A 23,022-nucleotide genomic window follows, 5' to 3' on the forward strand; every position below is an offset into this window, starting at 1 on the left:
AGTCGCCATCACCCATCAGTCCTTGGCCTCCCAGGCTGCCAGTGATGGGAGCAACTCTGGGTGGTGGCTCGGGGGACACAGACACTAGGTCACTGGGAACTGGGTGTGGCCTGTGGGACAGGAGAGGCTCGCACAGGGCACTTGGGGAACTCCTCTGCCCTTCCCAAGAGCGATAGCACCGTGTTCTAAGAACATAAGTCCGGGATGAGCCAATGCTTGTCATTGATTAGCCAGGCTAAAGAGCTGGGCTGGAGCTGCTCCGGCGACAAGTTGGCTCCCTCCTGCTCGTGGAGGTAAATTCATCTCCTTTCCCAGGAGCACCTGCTCTCCCTCTCATTCCCCACCAGGCTACTTGCTGCCAAGCCAAAGAATGGCCGGAGGATGGGGATGAGGCCTGGGCCTTGCCCCAATCTCCTGAGTCTAATGCAGCTGCTCACCTTGTCCCCAATCAGCTGCTGGGCTTCCCCAGGAGAGAATAGGTGAGGAGCAGCCCAGCCTGGCTGACACGCAGCAGGGGGTCGTGGATGGCCAGCACTGCCGTGCGGACGAAGAACCTTCCCTGCCCCTCCGAGAAGAACTTTCCGAAGACCTAAAACCAACAGGGCGTGAGGCATTAGCAGATTGCCCAGAGCGAGGCTCCAAATCCCGGGGATTAAATGGCGTCTCCGTCTAGTGGTCTCAGGACGCAGCCACTGCAGGGGACCCAACCACCCCCACGCCCTGAGCTGTCTCATGCCCTGGCAGAGTGTCCTCACCTCCCGCACCGTGGCTGAGTTCCTGTAGCCCAGGAGCCTGCTGCCCTGGTGCCAGTCTCAGTACCACAGGTCTTCGGCCTCATGCATGGTCAGGCCTGGGAAAGAGACATACACCCATTTGTCCTTCTAGCTGCAGTGCTTGTGTCATTCCAGTCCCATTGGAGACTGCACAGTGTCCTGGCCCAACACAATGGCAGGGGGTGCTGTAGAACACAGAAAGAGAGAGAGACTCGTTCTCCAGCCGGGCTTGGTCTGAGAGAAATTGGCTGGGGTCCCAGTCTCACTCTTCCAGCGGGTGCCATTTCCCAGCTGGGTTCCTTACCCCTCTGGTGCAGCAGCAGCTGGTAGAGCCGGGAAACCCCCTCCCTGGCCTGCCAGCTGATGTCCCTGGCTGGGTCACTGAGGGACAGAGCCAGCTGTGCCATGTGGTGACCCATCCTGGGGAATTCCGCTCAGTTCTAATGGACGGGAGAGGGAGAGGGGACTCCATCAGCATTTTCCTGTCAGCTCCCAGTACCCCCCGGGCCAGGACTCTCCTTCCCCTCAGCCCCTCTGCAGGAGATGATAGAGGATGGGAGCTAGAGCCAGACTCTTAATTTCCTGTCCCCAAGGGAGCCTGGAGCACAGGGATGTGGGCAGGGCCCTCCATGAGGACTTGCTTCCCCAGCTGCTCCAGGATGACAGGAAGGCATGAACCTGGAGCACGGTCCCCTTAAAAGCCCAGAGTCACCACTTAACTAGGACAAGAAGAACTTGACTCAAGCCAAGCTCATTCTCTGCTCTCACTCTGCCTCCCCGAGAGGAACACTCCTAACCCACAGCCCCTGCAGCAGCAGATCCTACAGCCCATCGGAGCCAGCCCCCCCATGCCTGGAGTCAGGAAGCTGGGGTCAGAGGTCACTTACGTCAAACTCAGGGAGGGTGATGGTGGATCTGAAAAGGGCCGTACTGCTCCTAACGGCCCTGGCTCTGTCTTGCGACACCCTGGACACGATCCAGTAGTTAATGTGCTGTGGGGAAAGGAGGCAGCTCAGGAACAATGGGCAGGTGTACGTGTTGTGCAAATAAGAACCCCCCGCACCCATCCCCAGGGGGATGAGACATTGTGCATTTGGTGGAATATCTGATTCACTGATCGCAGAGCTTTAGAAGGGGATTGTTTCCCGCAGGACGATTCTTGATTCCTGCAGGTCACATCTTGTCATTGTCTCTCTAGATTGGAACAATGGTTGGTGTCGGGGCTGGCCCCATCCTCCCTGAACTCATGATTCCTGAACAGGTCACCAGGAAGGAGACAGACCCCTCACCCGTCCCTGGCTCTCAAGTCCTTGGTTGGATGAAGGGACTGAGTGTGAGCACAATCCCCCCAGGAATCTCAGGGCCTGTCGGAGAGAAGGGCTGATTCTCTGGGGCCCTGTGACTCTTCTCTGAGGACCATGTTCTGGATCTCCCAGGAGAGGTTCAGACTCTCACTCTACAAGCCAGCCGGGGCCCCATGGTTAGTGCTCAACAGAACCAGGCAGAGCTCTGGCTTGAAGGCCCAGCTCCTTCCTCTGTCCTTCAAGTAGGAAGGGCCTGACACTTCATTGCACTAACTGCCCTGACCAAGGATGCCCTCTGGGGCCCGGCTGGCAGGACAGACTGGAAAATGGATCTAAGAGTGAAGGTAAAATCGCCCCCACCCCTCTCCTCGGGCTCACCTCCAAGATGTAGTGGAGCCTGACAGTGTCTGGGGACTCTGCCAGCAGGTTCCCCAGCATGGCGTCCAGGAGGTCTGGCAAGACCCTATGCAGATCCTGAAAGCAAGGGAGAGCCATGGGTCAGAGTTAGGGAAACTGGGGCTACACCTGCCACAGGATGGGAAGAGGGGTCTCTGGGAAGCACTGGTGAGGCCTCCAAACACATATCCTGGCCTCTCTCATTCACATCCCACTGCAGGCAATTAGCAAGGATTCACGGCAGGATGACAGCTGGCTCTTCAATCCATGACTTTAGCATGATCTACCTGGACTTGGGTGGTGTCCTTCTCCGTGCCCATGGTGAAGACGGTGTGCAGGGCAGCTTGGAGGAGGTGGGTCTCCAGCTCCGGCTCCAGGGCAGGTATCATGGTGCTGGCAAGAGAGAGGAGCCAGTATTAGACTGTGCACTGCGGGGGATGGCGTGCAGGAACACAAGCTGCTGGGCCTCATCCCCCAGCAAAAGCTGCTCTGACAGCGCTACGCAGCATCTGACCATGAAAGGTTGGAGCGCACTGCCCAGGAGGAGGAGTGTTTGGCTCTGGGGTTTCACTTCAGCCCAGGGGCCCAGCTATGGAGTTTGGCTCAAGAAGACCAAGCCTCCAATTTCTTAAGGGCGTTTTGAATTCCAGTCTTGTGCTCCAAAGTGCTTGGGGTCATCTGCAAATTTTAGAAGCCCTCTCCACTCCATTTTCATAGAAGTTTAGGGTTGGAAGGGACCTCAGGAGGTATCTAGTCCAACCCCCTGCGCAAAGCAGGACAACTCCCCAGACAGATTTTTACCCCAGTTCCCTAAATGGCCCCCTCAAAAGATTGAACTCACAACCGTGGGTTTAGCAGGCCAATGCTCAAACCACTGAGCTATCCCTCCCCTGCAAAGGATTTTCCAAATCCTTAATGAAAAATGGAATAGTACCAGACCCCGGACTGATCCCTTCCGGACCCACGAGGTACACCCTCTCAGTTGGGCAGCCAGACATGGAGAAGGACTCTTGGAGTATGGGCTTTCAACCAGCTCTGCACACACATTCTACTAATTGCATCTAGACCACATCTCCCTAGTTGGCTTGTGAGAATGTCCTATGGGACTGTGTCAAAAGCCTTATTAACACCAAGATATATCACATCTACTCTTTACCAACCTCCACTAGGCGCGTAACCCTGCCAAAGAAGGAGCTAGGATTGGTTTGGAATGATTTCTTCTTCACAAATCCATAGTCACTAGTCCTAAGAACCAAATTAGCCTGTAAATCAGGGGTCCCCAACGCGTCCTGGCCCCCGGGAGAGCACCTGCCGAAATGCCGCAGCGGCATTTTGGTGGGGACGCCTGTCGACGGCAAGCGGCGTTATCGAGAGGCATCGAGAGGCGTTATCGAGAGGCGTCGCTCCCGAATTTCGGCGGGGACGCCTCTCGATGATGTCGCTTCTCTCCTCCTGGCAAAGAACCCCAGGTACCTAAAAGAGTGGGGCTCACATCCCTGAATGGGCTTTAAAAAAGACAATGCTTAAAATTTGGCCCCAACCATTTCTGATTTTCGCAGACTAGACATTTTAGCAAAGTTTAGAACTTCTTGGTGCTCAAAACCGTGAAAATCCCCTTTCTCCTTCACAAAGGGCTTTAACGCCCCTTATCTCACCCAGGCTCACCACTGCCCAGAGTTCGAGAATTGTCCCTGTTCCCATTGCACAGATGGGGAAGAGCCTGAGGTACAGAGAAGGGAAGTGACCTGCACAAGGGCCTACACAGCAAGGCGGTGGCAGAGCCAGAAAGAGAAGCCACCAGTCCTGACTCCTGTTCTAACAGACAGCAACACCCCCCAAAGGCAGGGATATGTTGTTGCAAAACAAAAGCATCTCCTGTTTGTCACAGTGTGTTAAATTGTCTCATTGCACACAAAGGAGACACTTAGATCTCAAAAATTAGGTAAGATGCTTCAGTCTGAGCTAAGTAGTTGCTGCTCTGAACAATTGCAAAATAATACAATACAAATAAAAGACTCTTTCAGCTATTCTATTATGTCATAATCTGATCAGAGTAAACATGATAGGACACCTCATCTTATGCACTGCTCCTAGTGACACTCTCCAGTGGATCCCCATCCTCCACCCACCGTGAGGTAGGTAGGAGCGGATCGTTATCCCTACTTGAAAGAGGGAGAAGCTAAGGCTGAGAAAGGAGAATTCACTTGTCTTACATCACATGGCCAATCAATGGCAGAGTTGGGAATAGGACCCAAAAGCCCTGACTTTCAAACTAACAACTGGATCTTGAATTTCATACATTGAATGACCTGAATAAAGTGCTCTCAAATGAGTTCCAGACCAGTAACAGTTCATAGTAATTATTCAGCAAGTGTTTTAGGAGAACTGGAATGTTAGAGAGAATCCTGAACTGCTCAGAGACAATTAATGCAGAGAAGCAGCAAAATTTGTCAAACATATGACTGGTTATGACTTTACTTGGTCTTAAAAGAGAACAACAGGGACCAGAGTCTCCTCCCCGTCAATAACCCCCTGCTCAGCCAATCAGGGTGGAGACCAAGGGGCGGGAGGCTGAGGGTTCTCACAAGAGAGCCCTAAGGATGGCCCAGGTCACCGGTGGGGATCACTGTCCAAGCACTATTTCACGGTGGTGGGAGGGTGTAAGCGATTGGCGCCGGGGCTCGACTCTCTCCGGGGGGATGAGGGGAGCCACCCCAGCTCACTATGCTCCGATTGGTCCGGGAAAATTGCCCGGCAGTCCTAGCGTTAGTTGCCCGCCTGGTGGAAAAGGGGCTCAGGTCCTCCGGCGGGGTGGGGCAACGGTAACAGTTGAGGGCCCGGCCTTAGGTCAGGGCGGGCAGCAAACACAGAGTCAGAAAGCTCAGACCCTGGAGCAGGGCTGAGCAACAGTAACAGTTAAGGCCTCCTCAAGCCAGGGAGAGGGGGAGTCTGCCACCCTGGGGTGGGGTGGCAGGGGGGACGCAGGCCCTCCCACTCCACTGCGTCCCAGCCCGGGGCCCCAGCAGCGGCTATTACACCGCTGGGTCAGTCAGTGGGGATCCTGGCCGCAACACACTGACATAGGCTCCGGTAAGGCCACAGCCTGACTGGGGTCGGCTGCCTCCGGGCTACTTCCAAACTCCCCATCGGGCCCTACCTGGGTCCTAACGTTGGCCTCTGGAGGGTCCAGGAGCATGGGCTCGTCACGGCCGGGGCTGGGTGGCAGGTCTGGCAGTTCCTCGGGGTAGTCGGGACAGGGTAGCTCCGGCAGCACCTCCAGGTAGCGGGCACGGGGAAGCTCAGGCTAGTCTGGGCGGCTTCCCTGGGTCGCCAGGGCTTCCAAGTCTTGAGCTCGCTGAGGTACGTCCGCTCTCTCCGCCAGCTGGGGCCTGACTGAGCTCTGAGGGCCGGCTTTTATAGTTCCGGGTCGCCGCCTGACCCTTTGAGGGGCGGGCCCAGCGCTCCGGGGCTCCGCCCACTCTGGCCTCTGGCTGGGCTCTCCCTCCCCTAGGCAGGAGGGGAGCCACCCCAGCTCACTACAGAGGGGAACAGGGGAAAGGACAAAAGAAGTAAGAGATGAAGAGAAAGGAGGGAGGGAGGGATGGAGGAAAAGGTGAAACAAAAAGGACAAACCCTAATGTCCCCAGTGATTCTAAGGGACAAAATCCCAGGTGGGGAATAAAATTTGGCCACCTTAAGCTAGTGTTTTCCATGCCTAGAATTCAGCTGACACCAGATAGATCAGACTGAACAGGTTCCAAACCTCTCGGAGGCTCTTACCTTCTAAACAGGGACGTCTGTTTTCTAGTAAAATCACTAAAAAGGGAAGGAGAAAGCTCGAAAGAGGTTCCTCCTGGCGCTCACATACGTAAACCCTAATACTCTCTCAGTCCTCAAAGAGAGACCTCGAGAAGGGGACTTGCTGAAGCAAATCCACAGGGTTCTCTCTGAGGTTTCCCTGGCCCCTCACCCCTGTCCTGCCTGGCTGAGGTCAGCATCTCTCTGTGAGGTCACCACCTCCCCACCATCTTTGACCAATACGCTGAGGTCCTGAAAAAGGCCTTTGTGATGTCACTGACACACCCACTCCTCCCCTGCAGTGCTAATGTCCTGCTGCAGACCAGACATTTTGGAGGTTTGAGCTACTCCTTGTGGATCACCCCGCTCAATGAGTGTTCATTCTAGGCAGCAAAGCAGGGGGGAGGGATAGCTCAGTGGTTTGAGCATTGGCCTGCTAAACCCAGGGTTGTAAATTCAATCCTTGAGGGGGCCGTTTAGAGATCTGGGGCAAAAAAAAAATCTGTCTGGGGACTTGTCCTGCTTTGAGCAGAGGGTTGGACTAGATGATCTCCTAAGGTCCCTTCCAACCCTGAGATTCTATGAGTCAATAAACAGTAAAACATCAGAGGCTGCTTCCAATGCTAAGCTCAGTTTTTCAAAAATGAGTAGACATTATGGCCAGAAGAGACCGTTAGAGCATCTAATCTGACCCCCTGCATATCACAGGCCTCCTGTATAACACAATAGCTACTTTTTGGCAAACTCATTCCAGAAAGGCATCTAGTCTTTATTAAATGACATCAAGAGATGCATAATCCATCACTTTCCTTGGTAGCTTCTTCCTGTGCTCAGTCATCCTCGCTGTTGAATATTTGTGCCTTATTTGTAATATGAATTTGTCTTTTTTCACCTTCCAGCCATTCCCAAACCTGAGCCGGCTTTTGTGGGTGACAAATCTGAGGAATTGTCACAGATTGAGATATCACTAGAGGAGGCTTTGGAATTAATTGATTAACTTAACAGTAACAAGTCACAGGGACCAGATGGCATTCACCCAAGAGTTCTGAAAGAACTCAAATGTGAAATTGTGAAACTACTAACTATGGTTTGTAACCTGTCCTTTAAATCAGCTTCTGTACCCAATGATTGGAAGATAGCTAATGTAATGCAAATATTTAAAAAGGGCTCTAGAAGTGATCCCGGCAATTACTGACCAGTAAGTCTAATGTCAGTACCAGGCAAATTAGGTGAAACATTCATAAAAAGACGGTTACTCACCGTTGTAACTGTTGTTCTTCGAGATGTGTTGCTCCTATCCATTCCAGTTAGGTGTGCGCGCCGCGCGTGCACGGCTCTTCGGAAGATTTTTACCCTAGCAACACCGGCGGGCCGGCTGGGCGCCCCCTGGAGTGGCGCCGCTATAGCGCTAGATATATACCCCAGCCGGCCCGTCCGCTCCTCAGTTCCTTCTTGCCGGCTACTCCGACAGTGGGGAAGGAGGGCGGGTCTGGAATGGATAGGAGCAACACATCTCGAAGAACAACAGTTACAACGGTTAGTAACCATCTTTTCTTCTTCGAGTGATTGCTCCTATGCATTCCAGTTAGGTGATTCCCAAGCCTTACCTAGGCGGTGGGGTCGGAGTGAGACGTGGCAGAGTGTAAGACTGCTGAGCCGAAGGCTGCATCGTCTCTGGATTGCTGCACCAACGCGTAGTGGGAAGCGAAGGTGTGGACAGAAGACCACGTGGCCGCTCTACAGATGTCCTGGATGGGGACATGGGCCAGGAAGGCGGCTGACGAGGCCTGCACTCTCGTAGAGTGAGCGGTGAGACGGTTAGCTGGTACACAAGCAAGCTCGTAGCATGTTCGGATACATGCAGTGACCCAGGAGGAAATCCTCTGAGAGGAGACCGGCTTGCCTTTCATGTGCTCTGTAACTGATACGAACAGTTGGGGCGAACGCCGGAAGGGTTTCGTTCGCTGTATGTAGAAAGCAAGGGCCCTGCGGATGTCCAGGGTGTGCAGCTGTTGTTCCCGACTCGAGGCGTGAGGCTTCGGGAAAAAAACAGGAAGGAAAATGTCCTGGTTTAAATGGAAGGCCGACACCACCTTAGGGAGGAAGGCCGGGTGTGGCCGAAGCTGAACCTTGTCTGCATGAAAGATGGTGTACGGTGGACCAGCCGTCAGGGCATGAAGCTCAGAAACTCACCTCGCTGAGGTTATGGCGACGAGGAAAGCTGTTTTCCACGACAGATGGAGCAACGAACACGTGGCCAAGGGCTCAAAGGGGGCTCTCATGAGCCTGGTCAAAACCAGATTCAGTTCCCAGGGCGGAGTAGGACGCCGCACTGGTGGGAACAAGCGATCTAGGCCTTTGAGGAAGCGGGAAACCTTCGGATCGGAGAAGATGGACCGGTGACCGACGGGCGGCCGGAAGGCGGATATGGCCGCTAGGTGCACTTTCAACGATGAGACCACGAGACCTTGCTCCTTAAGTGACCAGAGGTAGTCCAGGATCGTTGGTATAGGGACAACGAACGGATTCAAGTCTCTCTGATCGCACCAGATTGCGAATCGCTTCCATTTCGCGAGGTAAGTCGAGCGAGTGGAGGGTTTCCTGCTCTCTAGCAGGACTCGCCGGACCGCCACCGAACAGGCACGCTCCGTGTGGGTCAACCACTCAGGCACCAGGCTGTAAGATGGAGGGACTGTAGGTCCGGGTGGCGGAGCCTGCCGAAGTCCTGCGTTATCAGGTTCGGCCATAAGGGAAGAGGGATGGGATCTCATACCGAGAGCTCGAGCAGCAGAGTGTACCAGTGCTGTCTCGGCCAGGCCGGAGCGACGAGTATGAGGTGGGCCCTGTCCCTCCGAAGCTTGAGAAGCACCCGATGTATGAGCGGGAACGGAGGGAAGGCATATAGGAGGTGACCCGTCCAGGAGCAGAGGAATGCGTCCGACAGGGAGCCCGGGGCGCGACCCTGGTAAGAACAGAACTGGTGGCACTTCCTGTTCTCTCTGGAGGCAAACAGGTCTATTTGGGGAAACCCCCACCTGCGGAAAATTGTGTGCACCACATCTGGACGCAGCGACCACTCGTGTGAAAGGAACGACCTGCTGAGACAGTCGGCCAGCGTGTTCTGCACTCCTGGAAGATAGGACGCTACCAGGTGAATCGAGTGGGTTATGCAGAAGTCCCACAGGAGCATCGCCTCCGTGCAAAGTAGGGAGGATCGGGCCCCACCCTGTTTGTTGACATAAAACATCGCCGTTGTGTTGTCCGTCAACACTGCAACACAACGCCCTTGGAGATGGGAGCGGAAGGCTTGACACGCGAGGCGAATCGCCCGCAGCTCCCTGACATTGATATGTAAGGAGAGCTCTCGGGGCGACCAGAGACCTTGGGTGTGCAGGTCGGCTAGGTGTGCCCCCCACCCTAGCTCTGAAGCATCCGTGGTCAGAGTGACAGATGGTTGAGGAGGGCGGAAAGAGACTCCGGCACACACCACTTCTGGGTCCAGCCACCAGGTGAGCGAAGTGAGGATCGGCTTCGTGGGCGTGACTACCATATCCATGGAGTCGCGGTGGGGCCGGTACACTGACGCAAGCCAAGTTTGAAACGGGCGAAGGTGCAACCTCGCGTACGGAGTGACGAACGTGCACGAAGCCATGTGGCCCAGGAGGCGGAGGCAGGAACGCACCGTTGTCGTTGGAAAGGATTGTAGGCCCCGAACTAGGGAGACCAGAGACTGATGCCGAGGTTGGGGCAGGCAGGCCCTGGCCAAATTGGAATCTAGGACCGCTCCGATGAACTCCACCCTTTGCGATGGAGTCAACGTTGACTTCTCGGCATTTATCACAAGTCCTAGGTGCTGAAACAGGGCTAGGATCGTGGTCATGTGACTCGCTACCAGTTGGCGGGATGGTCCCCGGACCAGCCAATCGTCGAGATACGGGTAGACATGTATCCGACGACGGCGGAGGGCCACGGCAACCACTGCCATACACTTAGTGAAGACCCTCGGCGCTGTGGAGAGGCCGAAGGGTAGCACTGCGAACTGGTAGTGTGTGCTGTTGACAACGAAACGCAGGTAGCGTCGATGAGGAGGGTAAATCGCGACATGAAAATATGCGTCCTTCATGTCGAGGGCGGCAAACCAGTCTCCCGGATCCAGGGAGGGGATGATGGTCCCCAGGGTCACCATGCGAAACTTGAGCTTGACCAGGTACCTGTTGAGCTCTCGGAGGTCGAGTATGGGTCGTAGACCTCCCTTCGCCTTGGGGATTAGGAAATATCAGGAATAAAATCCCCTGCCTCGCATATCGCTCGGCACCTCCTCTATGGCACCCAAGCTCAGCAGAGACTCGACCTCTTGTAAGAGGACTTGCTCGTGAGAGGGGTCCCTGAAGAGGGACGGGGTGGGTGGGTGGGAGGGCGGGGGCGAAACAAACTGAAGACGGTAACCGGACTCTACCGTGCGTAGCACCCAGTTGTCCGTTGTAATCTGGGACCACGCCGGGAGGAAGTGGGAAAGACGGTTGAAAAATAACGGGGAAGGATCCGGTGGAGAGACTGATGGGCCGTCCTCGGGCGTCCCATCAAAACGCCTGTTTCGGCCCTTGAGGGGCTTTAGAGGGCGCCTGGGACTGGGTACGCCGATTGCCCGATGGTCTACGGAGGTTCAGTCTGCCTCTGCGTCCATTACCAGGCCTCGACCTGGACTGATTAAATGGGCGATAGGGCTGCTGCCTGAAGGACCTCCGCTGGGTAGCAGGTGTGTGCATGCCCAGGGTGCGGATGGCAATACGGCCATCCTTAAGGGTCTGGATTCTGGAGTCTGTTTTCTCCGAGAATAGGCCCTTGGTATCGAAGGGCAGGTCTTGCAAGGTATACTGGACCTCTGGCGGCAAGGTGGACGATTGCAGCCCGGAGATCCTCCTCATGGTCACTCCTGATGCCAAAGTCCTGGCTCCGGAATCTGCAGAGTCCAGTGAGGCCTGGATGGAGGACCTGGAGGCTTTCTTGCCCTCTTCTAGCAGGGCAGAGAACTCTTGCCTGGAGGTTGTGGGAATCAACTCCGTAAACTTAGAGAGTGCCACGATGTTGTCGTAGGCATAGCGGCTAAGGAGAGCCAACTGATTGGATATCCGTAGTTGGAGGCCGCCAGCCAAATAGACCTTTCGGCCCAACAGGTCCATCCTGCGCGCGTCCTTGGACTTCGGTGCTGGCGCGGGTTGCCCATTTCTTTCCCGGTCATTCACCGACTGCACAACGAGGGAGTCTGGGGCCGGGTGCGTGTACAGGTACTCGTACCCGGTCGGGGGCATGGAGTACTTTCGCTCCACGCCTCGAGCAGTGGGAGGGATGGACGCAGGTGATTGCCAGATTGTAGTGGCATTCCTTTGAATAGTGCGAATGAAGGGCAGGGCCACTCGCATGGGGGCTCAGCTCCAATCACATTAGTAACTGGATCCTCGTCCTCAGTGACCTCTGCGACCGGGAGGTTGATGGCTTGTGCCACCCGACGGAGGAGGTCCTGATGGGCACGCAAGTCAATCGGTGGGGGATCCGATGATGAGGACCCCGCCACCGCCTCGTCCGGTGAGGAAGACGAGGAATGGCCTTGACCCATGGCTTGTAGCTGTGGTTCATCCATGGGGTGCGAAGCCTCCGCCTCTACGGGATGTTCCGCCGGTACTGGTGGCGGCGGAACCTCAATCGGAGGTGATGGAGGGGGCCTGCTGACAGTGGCTTCCGGCACCCTGTGGTCGGAGGGCCTGGGTCGCTGGAGGGAGGGGGCGCCCTGAGCCTCATGAAAGGCCCAGGGGGTCCAGAAGTCCCATTGCTGTGGACCGTGGTCCTGTCCTTGGGGGTCTGCCCGGTGATCTGCACCGCTGCCCTTGTGCGAGGTGACCGACGGTTGGCGGGAAGGCCACGGGGGGGCAGAGGCGCTCAGGGATTGTGCCGTCAATGCCGCTAGTCTGTCCGTGTACAGTGCCGGGGACCGGTGCCGATCGTCGCGGTACCGGGAGCGAGAGCGGCACCTTCGACCGTGTGAGTACCGGGAGGTCGACCGCGATCTCGACCGTCGTCGACGGGAGCGGCTCCGAGAACGGCGACGGGAGCGATGCCGTGATCCGGACCTTCTTCGGTACCTACGGTCCAGAGACCGGGACCGGGATCGCCTCCGGGAGTGCGACCGGTACCGCGATGAAAAGCGGTACCGGGACTGCGACCGGCGCCGAGACGGAGAGCGGTACCGGGATGGTGACCGGTGCCAGGACCTGGATCGGCGTGAAGGTGACCGTCTCCGAGATCGGGAGCGGGAGCTGGATCGCCTTCTATCCCGTCTGTCAGGGGAAGGAGGCCGTATCATGGCCGGCTTGCCCACTGACTGCACAGCCCGCACCGGCGGTGCCGGGGGCCGGAGGCTTGGTGCCTCTGTTAGCTCTATGAGCTCCCTCGCCGTCGAGAACGTCTCGGGCATGGACGGGAGAGGCAGCTCGACCACGGTTTGCACCGGGGAGCACGGAGGTACCGGACTCAACGGCCCTGTTGGCGCCGGAGTCGACGGTACCGCGCACGGTCCGTGCGCTGTCGAGGTCGGTACCGAAGGGGCCGACACTGGCTGCTGGACAGGCAGTCTCGATGCAGCAGTCTTCCCAGACTTTGGCTGCGGCTTCCGTTTCCCAGATGGTGAGAGGGACCGGTGCCGGGGCTTCGGTGCCGGCTGCTTCTTAAGAGTCTCGGTACCGGACCGGTCGGGGACTGCTGGAGCGCTTCGTGCCGAGGACGACGGCAGAGCTGATGGTGTCGGCACCGCAGGGGTAAGCGCCGATTCCATTAGGAGCTGCCTTAATCTAATGTCCCGCTCCTTTTTCGTTCTAGGCTTGAACGATCTGCAAATAGGGCACTTATCTGGTCGATGGGCCTCACCAAGACAACGCAGGCAGGAGTCGTGAGGGTCCCCAATCGGCATGTGCCGCTGGCAAGCCGCACAGGGCTTAAACCCCGGTGTCTTGGGCATACGCCCGCACCGGACGGGAAAAGAGGGGCTAAGCCCCCCTAATTCTCCTTAATCTACCTAATAACTTACTTAACTAACTAGTTTAACAACTATATACACTAACTACAAACTAGAACCAAGGTGAGCTAGGGATGTGGAGGACAAACGAGCACTCCACTGTTCCAACTGGCTGTCACGGGCGGGAAGAAGGAACTGAGGAGCGGACGGGCCAGCTGGGGTATATATCTAGCGCTATAGCGGCGCCACTCCAGAGGGCGCCCAGCCGGCCCGCCGGTGTAGCTAGGGTAAAAATCTTCCGAAGAGCCGTGCACGTGCAGTGCGCACACCTAACTGGAATGCATAGGAGCAATCACTCGAAGAAGAAGAATAAAATTGTCGGACACATAGAAGAACATAAATTGTTGGGCAAAAGTCAACATGGTTTCTGTAAAGGGAAATCATGTCTTATGAATCTTTTAGAGTGCTTTGAAGGGGTCAACAAACATGTGGACAAGGGGGATCCAGTGGACAGAGTGTACTTAGATTTCCAGAAAGCCTTTGACAAGGTCCCTCACCAAAGGCTCTTATGTAAATTAAGTTGTCATGGGATAAGAGGGAAGATCCTTTCAGGGATTGAGAACTGGTTAAAAGACAAAGAACAAAGGGTAGGAATAAATGGTAAATTTTCAGAATGGAGAGGGGTAAATAGTGGTGTTCCCTCAGGGTCTGTCCTAGGACCAATCCTATTCAACTTATTCATAAATGATCTGGCGAAAGGAGTAAAAAGTGAGGTGGCAAAGTTTACAGATGATACTGAACTGCTCAAGATAGTTAAGACCAAAGCAGACTGTGAAGAACTTCAAAAGGATCTCACAAAACTAAGTGACTGGGCAACAAAATGGCAAATTAAATTTAATGTGGAGAAATGTAAAGTAATGCACATTGGGAAAAATAACCCCAACTATACATACAATATGATGGGGGCTAATTTAGCTACAACTAATCAGGAAAAAGACCTTGGAGTCATCGTGGATAGTTCTCTGAAGACGTCCACGCAGTGTGCAGCGGCAGTCAAAAAAGCAAACAGGATGTTTGGAATCATTAAAAAGGGGATAGAGAATAAAACGGAGAACATATTATTGCCCTTATATAAATCTGTGGTACGCCCACATCTTGAATACTGCGTACAGATATGGTCTCCTCATCTCAAAAAAGATATACTGGCATTAGAAAAGGTTCAGAGAAGGGCAACTAAAGTGATTAGGGGTTTGGAATGGGTCCCATATGAGGAGAGATTAAAGAGGCTAGGACTTTTCAGCCGGCAAAAGAGGAGACTAAGGGGGGATATGATAGAAGTATATGAAATCATGAGTGATGTAGTGAAAGTGAATAAGGAAAAGTTATTTACTTGTTCCCATAAAATAAGAACTAGGGGCCACCAAATGAAATTAATAGGCAGCAGGTTTAAAACAAATAAAAGGAAGTTCTTCACACAGCACACAGTCAACTTGTGGAACTCCTTGCCTGAGGAGGTAGTGAAGGCTAGGACTATAACAGGGTTTAAAAGAGAAAAGACGGTTACTCACCGTAGTAACTGTTGTTCTTCGAGATGTGTTGCTCCTATCCATTCCAGTTAGGTGTGCGCACCGCGCGTGCACGGCTCTCCGGAACATTTTTACCCTAGCAACTCCGGCGGGCCGGCTGGGCGCCCCCTGGAGTGGCGCCGCTATGGCGCCTGTTATATACCCCAGCCGGCCCGTCCGCTCCTCAGTTCCTTCTTGCCGGCTACTCCGACAGTGGGGAAGGAGGGCGGGTCTGGAATGGATAGGAGCAACACATCTCGAAGAACAACAGTTACAACGGTGAGTAACCGTCTTTTCTTCTTCGAGTGATTACTCCTATGCATTCCAGTTAGGTGATTCCCAAGCCTTACCTAGGCGGTGGGGTCGGAGTGAGACGTGGCAGAGTGCAATACTGCGGAGCCGAAGGCTGCGTCGTCTCTTGATTGCTGCACCAACGCGTAGTGGGAAGCGAAGGTGTGGACCGAAGACCAGGTGGCCGCTCTACAGATGTCCTGGATGGGGACATGGGCCAGGAAGGCGGCCGACGAGGCGTGCGCTCTCGTTGAATGAGCAGTGAGGCGGCATGGTGGCACGCGAGCAAGCTCGTAGCATGTCCGAATACATGCCGTTACCCAGGAGGAAATCCACTGGGAGGAGACCGGCTCACCCTTCATGCGGTCGGCAACTGCCACAAACAGCTGGGTCGAACGCCGGAAGGGCTTCGTCCGCTCGATGTAAAAGGCAAGGGCCCTGCGGACGTCCAGGGTGTGAAGCTGTTGTTCCCGAGGGGAGGCGTGCGGCTTCGGGAAGAAGACCGGGAGGAAGATCTCCTGGTTGAGGTGGAAGGCCGACACCACCTTGGGGAGGAAGGCCGGGTGTGGTCGAAGCTGCACCTTGTCTCTGTGGAAGATGGTGTATGGTGGCCCAACCGTTAGAGCACGGAGCTCAGAGACTCATCTCGCTGATGTAATTGCGACGAGGAAGGCCGTCTTCCAGGAGAGGTAGAGCAGAGAGCATGTGGCTAGAGGCTCGAAGGGCGGTCCCATAAGTTTGGCCAGAACGAGGTTCAAATCCCAGGTCGGGGCAGGACGCCTCACCGGCGGGTACAAGTGGTCCAGGCCTTTAAGGAAGCGGGAAACCATCTGGTTAGAGAAGATGGACCGACCTCCCATAGATGGACGAAAAGCGGACACTGCTGCCAGGTGTACTCTCAAGGAGGAGACCGCAAGACCTTGCTCCTTAAGGTACCAGAGGTAGTCGAGGATGGTAGGGACCGGGACCATGAATGGATTGAGTCCTCGTTGATCACACCAGAGTGCGAATCGCTTCCATTTCGCAAGGTAAGTGGAGCGAGTGGAAGGCTTTCTGCTCTCTAGCAGGACTTGCTGTACTGCCGCCGAACAGTCCCTCTCTGCGTGGGTCAACCACTCAGGTACCAAGCTGTAAGATGGAGGGACTGCAGGTTCGGGTGGCGGAGTCTGCCGAAGTCCTGGGTGATGAGGTCCGGCCATAACGGAAGGGGGATGGGATCCCGAACGGAGAGCTCGAGCAGCAGGGTGTACCAGTGCTGCCTCGGCCAGGCCGGAGCTACGAGTATGACACGGGCTCTGTCCCTCCGAAGCTTCAGTAGCACTCGGTGCACTAGCGGGAACAGAAGGAAGGCGTAGAGGAGACGATCCGTCCAGGGGTAAAGGAAGGCGTCCGACAGGGAGCCTGGCGAGCGACCCTGGAACGAGCAAAACAGGTGGCACTTCCTGTTCTCCCTGGAGGCGAATAGGTCTATCTGGGGAAACCCCCACCTCCGGAAGATTGTGTGGACGACATCTGGACGGAGGGACCACTCGTGGGAGAGGAACGACCTGCTGAGATGGTCGGCCAGCGTGTTCTGCACTCCCGGAAGAAAGGATGCTTCCAGGTGAATTGAGTGGGTCACGCAGAAGTCCCACAGGAGCATCGCTTCCTTGCAGAGCGGGGAGGAGCGGGCTCCGCCTTGTTTGTTCACATAAAACATCGCTGTGGTGTTGTCCGTTAACACTGCTACGCATTGGCCTCGCAGACGGGCGTGGAAGGCGTGGCACGCCAAGCGAATTGCCCGCAGCTCCCTGACGTTGATGTGGAGGGAGAGCTCCTGGGGCGACCAGAGGCCCTGGGTGTGTAGGTCGCCCAGGTGTGCCCCCCATCCCAACGCTGAGGCATCTGTCGTCAGTGTCAGGGACGGACGAGGAGGGCGGAACGGGACTCCTGCACATACGACCTCTGGGTTCAGCCACCAACTGAGCGAAGCGAGGGCAGGCTTCGTGACCGTGACTACTCTGTCCATGGAGTCGCGGTGTGGGCGGTACACCGACGCCAGCCAAGATTGAAATGGGCGAAGGTGCAGTCTCGCGTAGGCGGTGACGAACGTGCACGACGCCATGTGGCCCAGGAGGCGTAGGCAGGACTGAACCGTCGTAGTGGGAAAAGCGTGCAGGTCTCGGATGATGGAGACCATCGTCTGGTGCCGGGCACGAGGGAGACAGGCCCTGGCCACCATGGAGTCGAGGACCGCTCCAATAAACTCCACTCTCTGTGATGGAGTCAGTGAGGACTTCTCCACATTGATGAGAAGGCCCAGTGCCCGAAATAGGGAGAGTATCTCGGCAACTTGGTCTGTTACCAATTGGTGGGATGGCCCGCGAACCAGCCAGTCGTCGAGATAAGGGTAACGTGAACTCGACGACGGCGGAGGTCTGCAGCAACTACTGCCATGCATTTGGTGAAGACCCTCGGAGCGGTGGATAGGCCGAAGGGTAGCACCGCAAACTGGTAGTGCGCACCGTTGACCACAAAACGCAGGTAGCGTCGATGGGGAGGGTAAATAGCAATATGGAAGTATGCGTCCTTCATGTCGAGGGCGGCAAACCAGTCTCCCGGATCCAGGGAGGGAATGATGGTCCCCAAGGTCACCATGCGAAATTTGAGCTTAATCATGTACTTGTTGAGCTCCCGGAGGTCCAGAATGGGTCTGAGGCCTCCTTTCGCCTTGGGGATGAGAAAATAACGGGAATAGAATCCCCTGCCCCGCCTGTCTTGCGGCACCTCCTCTATGGCACCCAACCTCAACAGAGATTCGACCTCTTGCAAGAGGCATTGCTCGTGAGAGGGGTCCCTGAAGAGGGACGGGGAAGGTGGGTGGGAAGGAGGGGGCGAAATAAACTGAAGGTGGTAACCATACTGGATAGTACGGAGTACCCAGCTGTCCGATGTTATTTGGGACCAAGCCGGGAGGAAGCGGGAAAGGCGGTTGCAAAACAAAGGGGTTGGATCCTGGGAATAGACTGATGAGCCGTCCTCAGGCGTCCCATCAAAACTGTTGTTTGGGCCCTTGCGGGGCCTTGGACGACGCCTGGGCCTGGGTGCGCCTGCTGCCTGAAGGTCTACGGCGGTTGAGGCCGTTGCGCCGACTATTATAGGGCCTTGACCTGGCCTGGGTAAAAGGCCGGAAGGACTGCTGTTGGCGGAAGGAGCGCCTCTGGGTAGCTGGTGTGTGCATACCCAGAGTGCGGATAGCTACACGACCGTCCTTCAGGGTCTGTATCCTCGAGTCTGTTTTCTCTGAGAACAGGCCATGAGTCTCAAAGGGCAGGTCCTGGAGGGTATACTGCACCTCCGGCGGCAAGGTGGAGGACTGTAGCCAGGAGATGCGCCGCATAGCTACTCCAGAGGCCAAGGTTCTGGCCCCTGAGTCCGCCGAATCCAGAGCAGCCTGGATGGAAGAGCGGGAGGCTGTCCTGCCCTCTTCGACCAGAGCCGAAAACTCTCGTCGGGAATCCGTCGGGATCAGTTCCGCGTATTTCGTGAGGGACACAAAAATGTCGAAGGCGTACCGGGCTAAGAGGGCCAGCTGGTTTGCAATGCACAGCTGGAGACCCCCCGCCGAATACACCTTGCGGCCCAACAAGTCCATGCGCCTGGCGTCCTTCGACTTCGGCGCTGGGGCTGGCTGTCCATGCCGCTCACGGTCGTTAACGGACTGGACGACCAGTGAGTCCGGAGCGGGATGAGTGTACAGATACTCGTATCCCGTGGGGGGGACCGAGTATTTACGTTCCACGCCCCTTGCAGTAGGGGGGGACGGACGCCGGCGACTGCCAGATGGTCGTGGCATTTTTCTGAATTGTTTTAATAAAAGGCAGGGCCACCCGCGTCGGGGCCTCCGCGCCGATGACGTTGGTCACCGGGTCTTCATCTTCCGGGACCTCCGCCACCGGAAGGTCAATGGCCTTTGCCACCCTGCGGAGAAGGTCCTGGTGGGCCCGCAGGTCGATCGGGGGAGGGTCCACCGTAGTGGCGCCCGCCACTGCCTCATCCGGAGAGGAGGATGAAGACAGAGTCTGTACCACCACCTCTGCCGGAGGCTGCTCAGGGGCTTGGGAGGTTGACTAAAGCCCTGCGGGATCCGACGACGGTAGGGCCTCCCCCAGTGGTGTTGGGGGAGGGCGGCTCACCGTGGCTTCCGGTATCCTGCGTTCAGCACCCACTGGGCGCTGGGACAAGGGGAGCCCTTGGGACTCATAGCCGGCCCAGGGGACCCAAAAACCCCACTGCTGGTGTCCAAGATGTTGGCTCTGGGTGGGAGCCCGGAGATCTGTCTCGCTGTCCGCCTGGGAGACGACCGATGGCTGACGCGAAGGCCACGGGGGTGCAGAGGCGCTGATGGAGTGCGCCGCGGAAGGAGGCAGCTTATCCCCGGACGGTGCTGAGAAGCGGTGCCGGCCGTCATGGTGCCAGGATGGTGATCTGGACCGTCGGCCACTTCGGTACCGGGAGCCAGAGCGTGACCTTGATCGTCGGTGGCGAGAGTGGCTTCGGGAGTCGCGACGTCGAGATCGGTACCGGGAACTGGATCTCCGACGGTACCGTCGGTCCGGTGACCGGGACCGTGAGCGGTGCCGGGAGTGCGACCGGTACCGCGAGACTGAGCGGTACCGGGACTGCGACCGGTGCCGGGACGGGGTGCGGTACCGAGACTGGGATCGGTGCCGGGATCGGGACCGACGTGACGGCGACCGTTGCCTGGACCGGGACCGCGTCCGAGGCTTGAAGCGTCGCCCCTCTCTTCCGTCAGGGGTCTGGGGCCGCATCATTGCAGGCTTGCCCAACGATTGAACAGCCCACACCGGCGGTGCCGGGGGCCGGAGGCTCGGTGCCTCTACGAGCTGAATAAGCTCTCTCGCCATCACAAATGTTTCAGGGGTGGACGGGAGATGCAGCTCTACCGCGGCCGGCGCCGGGGAGCAGGGAGGTACCGGACTCGACGGCTCTTGAGGTGCCGGAGTCAACGGGACCGTGCACGGCTTGTGCACTACCACAGCCGGTGCCGGAGGTGCCGGAGGTGGCTGGGTAAGCTGACCCAAAGCTGCAGGTTTAGGAGCCGGGTGCGCCGTCTTCCGCTTCCTCTGGGGGGAGAGGGAACGGTGCCGGGACTTCGGTGCCGTCTGCGTGCCTTTAGGAGCCTCGGTACCGGGACGGCTCGGTGACGCTGGTGCGCTGCGCGCCGAGGATGGTTTCGGCGGTGTCGGGGACAGAGCGGGGGGCTGAAGTGCCGCCTCCGTAAGGAGCTGTTTAAGTCGAGAGTCTCGCTCCTTTCTTGTGCGAGGCTTGAATGCCGTGCAAATCGGGCACTTATCTGTCCTGTGCGATTCCCCGAGGCAGCGCAGGCAGGAATCGTGTGGGTCGCCGATGGGCATAGGCCGCTGGCAAGCCGCACAGGGCTTAAAGCCAGGTGCCTTGGGCATGAGCCCGCACCGGTTGTGGAAGAAGAGGGGCTAACCCCTCTAATTCCCTACTATACTATTACGGAGAAACGCTAGGGCTGTGGAGGTGAGATAGCACTCCAATGTTCCAACTGGCCGTCACGGGCGGTATGAAGGAACTGAGGAGCGGACGGGCCGGCTGGGGTATATAGCAGGCGCCATAGCGGCGCCACTCCAGGGGGCGCCCAGCTGGCCCACCGGAGTTGCTAGGGTAAAAATGTTCCGGAGAGCCGTGCACGCGCAGCGCGCACACCTAACTGGAATGCATAGGAGCAATCACTCGAAGAAGAACTGGATAATTTCATGGAGGTTAGGTCCATTAAAGGCTATTAGCCAGGATGGGTAAGGAATAGTGTCCCTAGTTTCTGTTTGTCAGAGGGTGGGGATGGATGGCAGGAGAGAGATCACTTGATCATTGCCTGTTAGGTTCACTCCCTCTGGGGCACATGGCATGGCCGTTCTTATGGGTCTTGTTATGCCTTTCTCTGATAGATTAAAGAGCCCTTTAATACCCAATATTTTCTCTCCATTAAGGCACTTCAACACTTCAATGAAGTCACCTTTCTATCTTCTTTTGATAAGCTAAACAGGTTGAGCTCTTTCAATAGCTCACTAGAAGGCAGTTTTCTCCAACCCTCAGAATATTTGGTGGCTCTTTCTCAACATCTTTTTCAAAGGAGGACACCGACACTGGAGGCAGTTTTCCAATAGCAGTCTCACTGTTGCTGTGTCACCTCCCTCTCCTACTCACGGCTCTGCCCATACATCTCAGGATGGCTTTAGCCCTGTTCACCACAGCATCAAACTGGGAGCTCATGTTCTTAGGAACAAAACGAGGGTGGCACGATGATGAAGGCGTCTCTGTCCCAGAGCTGGGAGCCAGGGACAGGGGAGCTCCCAGCTAGGCTATGCATCGGGGATCCCATTTCTCTCCCAAGAGACCCACACGCCCCAAAGAGTAAATGGCTCTTACCTCCATGAGAGAGGAGTCTTCCATCTAAGCCTCTCTGACACCCAGCATTGCTTGCTTTGATGGGATGAGGTGACCTGTCTCCACTGCTCCCTGAGGTGGCTCAGCTGCAGGCTGCGCCCATCTGGGAGGCTGTGCCAGATCCCAGGGCCTGGAAAACAGCTGGGAATGAGGCTCCTATTCATTTCACACCCAGAGAACCCATAGAAGGGCCAAGGGGAGAATAAAGGGGTGGAGGTGAAGCTAGCCCTGAGCCTCTGTCCCACCCCCACCTCCTCAAAAGTGGAGCTTTCCGAGGTTCAGTGGGGCTAGGGGTGGGGCCCTGACACAACGGCCCTTCTGCACCACATGGGGCAGGGAGAGCTCTCCTGGGCGCAGGGGGAATGGGATGGGGGCAGACCAAGTGGGGAGGGGAATGGGTGTGAGGGAAAGAGCTCCTGCCCCAGATGAAGGAATTTGGGGGCAGAGGGAAGGACCCTGCTCCACAGAGAGGGGAGAGAGTTTCTGTGAGTGCCAGGGGACTCCATTTCCCCTTCCACTAGCTCCCCATTTACAGGGAGCCAGAGCAGTACCTGCAGCAGGGAGTTGCTGGTGGCCTCAGAGGCACAAGCCCTGCGGTGCCTCGGGCACCTGGTGCAAGGGCTGGATGATGGGGAGCTGTTGCATCACATTGGCCGTGACGTCCTCCTGCTGCAAGGGAGCGAGAACCTGTCAGAGACCTCAGATGCCCCCGAGGAATCAGGGGGGATTAAAGGCCCCTGGAACCAGCAGCATTTTCACCCAGCCCCTGTCCACCTCTGAGGGATGGATTCACCCTCCTGACCCCCAGGATGGAGTCTTGTTGTCCTTTCTAGTGACCTCCAGTATCAACCCCCTTCCTTGTAGGGGGAGCTCCTGCCACCTCCCCCCTCAGTGCCCCTCACAGCTGTTCCACCTCCAATCCACAGCTCAAGTTCTCAGACCAATCTCCTCCAACCCCACCCAGTTTGGGCAGGGAGGGGGCTCTAGTGGGGGCGGGGCAGGAGGGATTCTGGCAGCAGTGAAGTGGGATGTGGGGAGGCTGAGACCTTTCCCCAAGTCACCCCAGCCACTAATGCTGAAGCCGCAGGATGGCAGCCCCGGTGAATGGGGCGGATCGGCAGCCCCTGCTGACTGAATCCTCCCGTTCTCTCCAGACAAGGCCAGTGCAAGGATATTTTGCGCCCTAGGCAAAACTTCCACCTTGCACCCCACCTCCGATATCCAGCTCCCACCTTCCTATGGCCAAGTTCCCCCTAGGGGCCCAGATGTTCACAAAGTGCAGTGGGCATGGGGGGGGCTGCAAAGAGGGGAGTCGTATGGGGGCTCTTCCAGGGGGTGAAGGTGGCAGAGAGGGGGGTGCACAGGATTGTTGCAGGGGGTGGAGGTGGCCAATAGGTGGAGGGGGCGGGGATGTA

General features: G+C 56.6%; 1 long non-coding RNA gene across 1 annotated transcript; it reads right to left on the minus strand.

Moving 5' to 3' along the window:
• Positions 1-1,660: 1,660 nt before the first annotated feature.
• On the minus strand, positions 1,661-22,278 carry LOC123352289. Its single transcript, XR_006574134.1, has 6 exons — positions 22,159-22,278; positions 21,590-21,737; positions 5,631-6,009; positions 2,761-2,866; positions 2,456-2,551; positions 1,661-1,765 (listed from the first exon to the last, which is right to left on the minus strand). It is a non-coding gene; the product is annotated as an uncharacterized LOC123352289 (long non-coding RNA).
• Positions 22,279-23,022: the final 744 nt, after the last annotated feature.

This window comes from Mauremys mutica, chromosome 18 (genome assembly GCF_020497125.1).
Source record: "Mauremys mutica isolate MM-2020 ecotype Southern chromosome 18, ASM2049712v1, whole genome shotgun sequence".
Taxonomy (NCBI): domain Eukaryota; kingdom Metazoa; phylum Chordata; order Testudines; family Geoemydidae; genus Mauremys; species Mauremys mutica.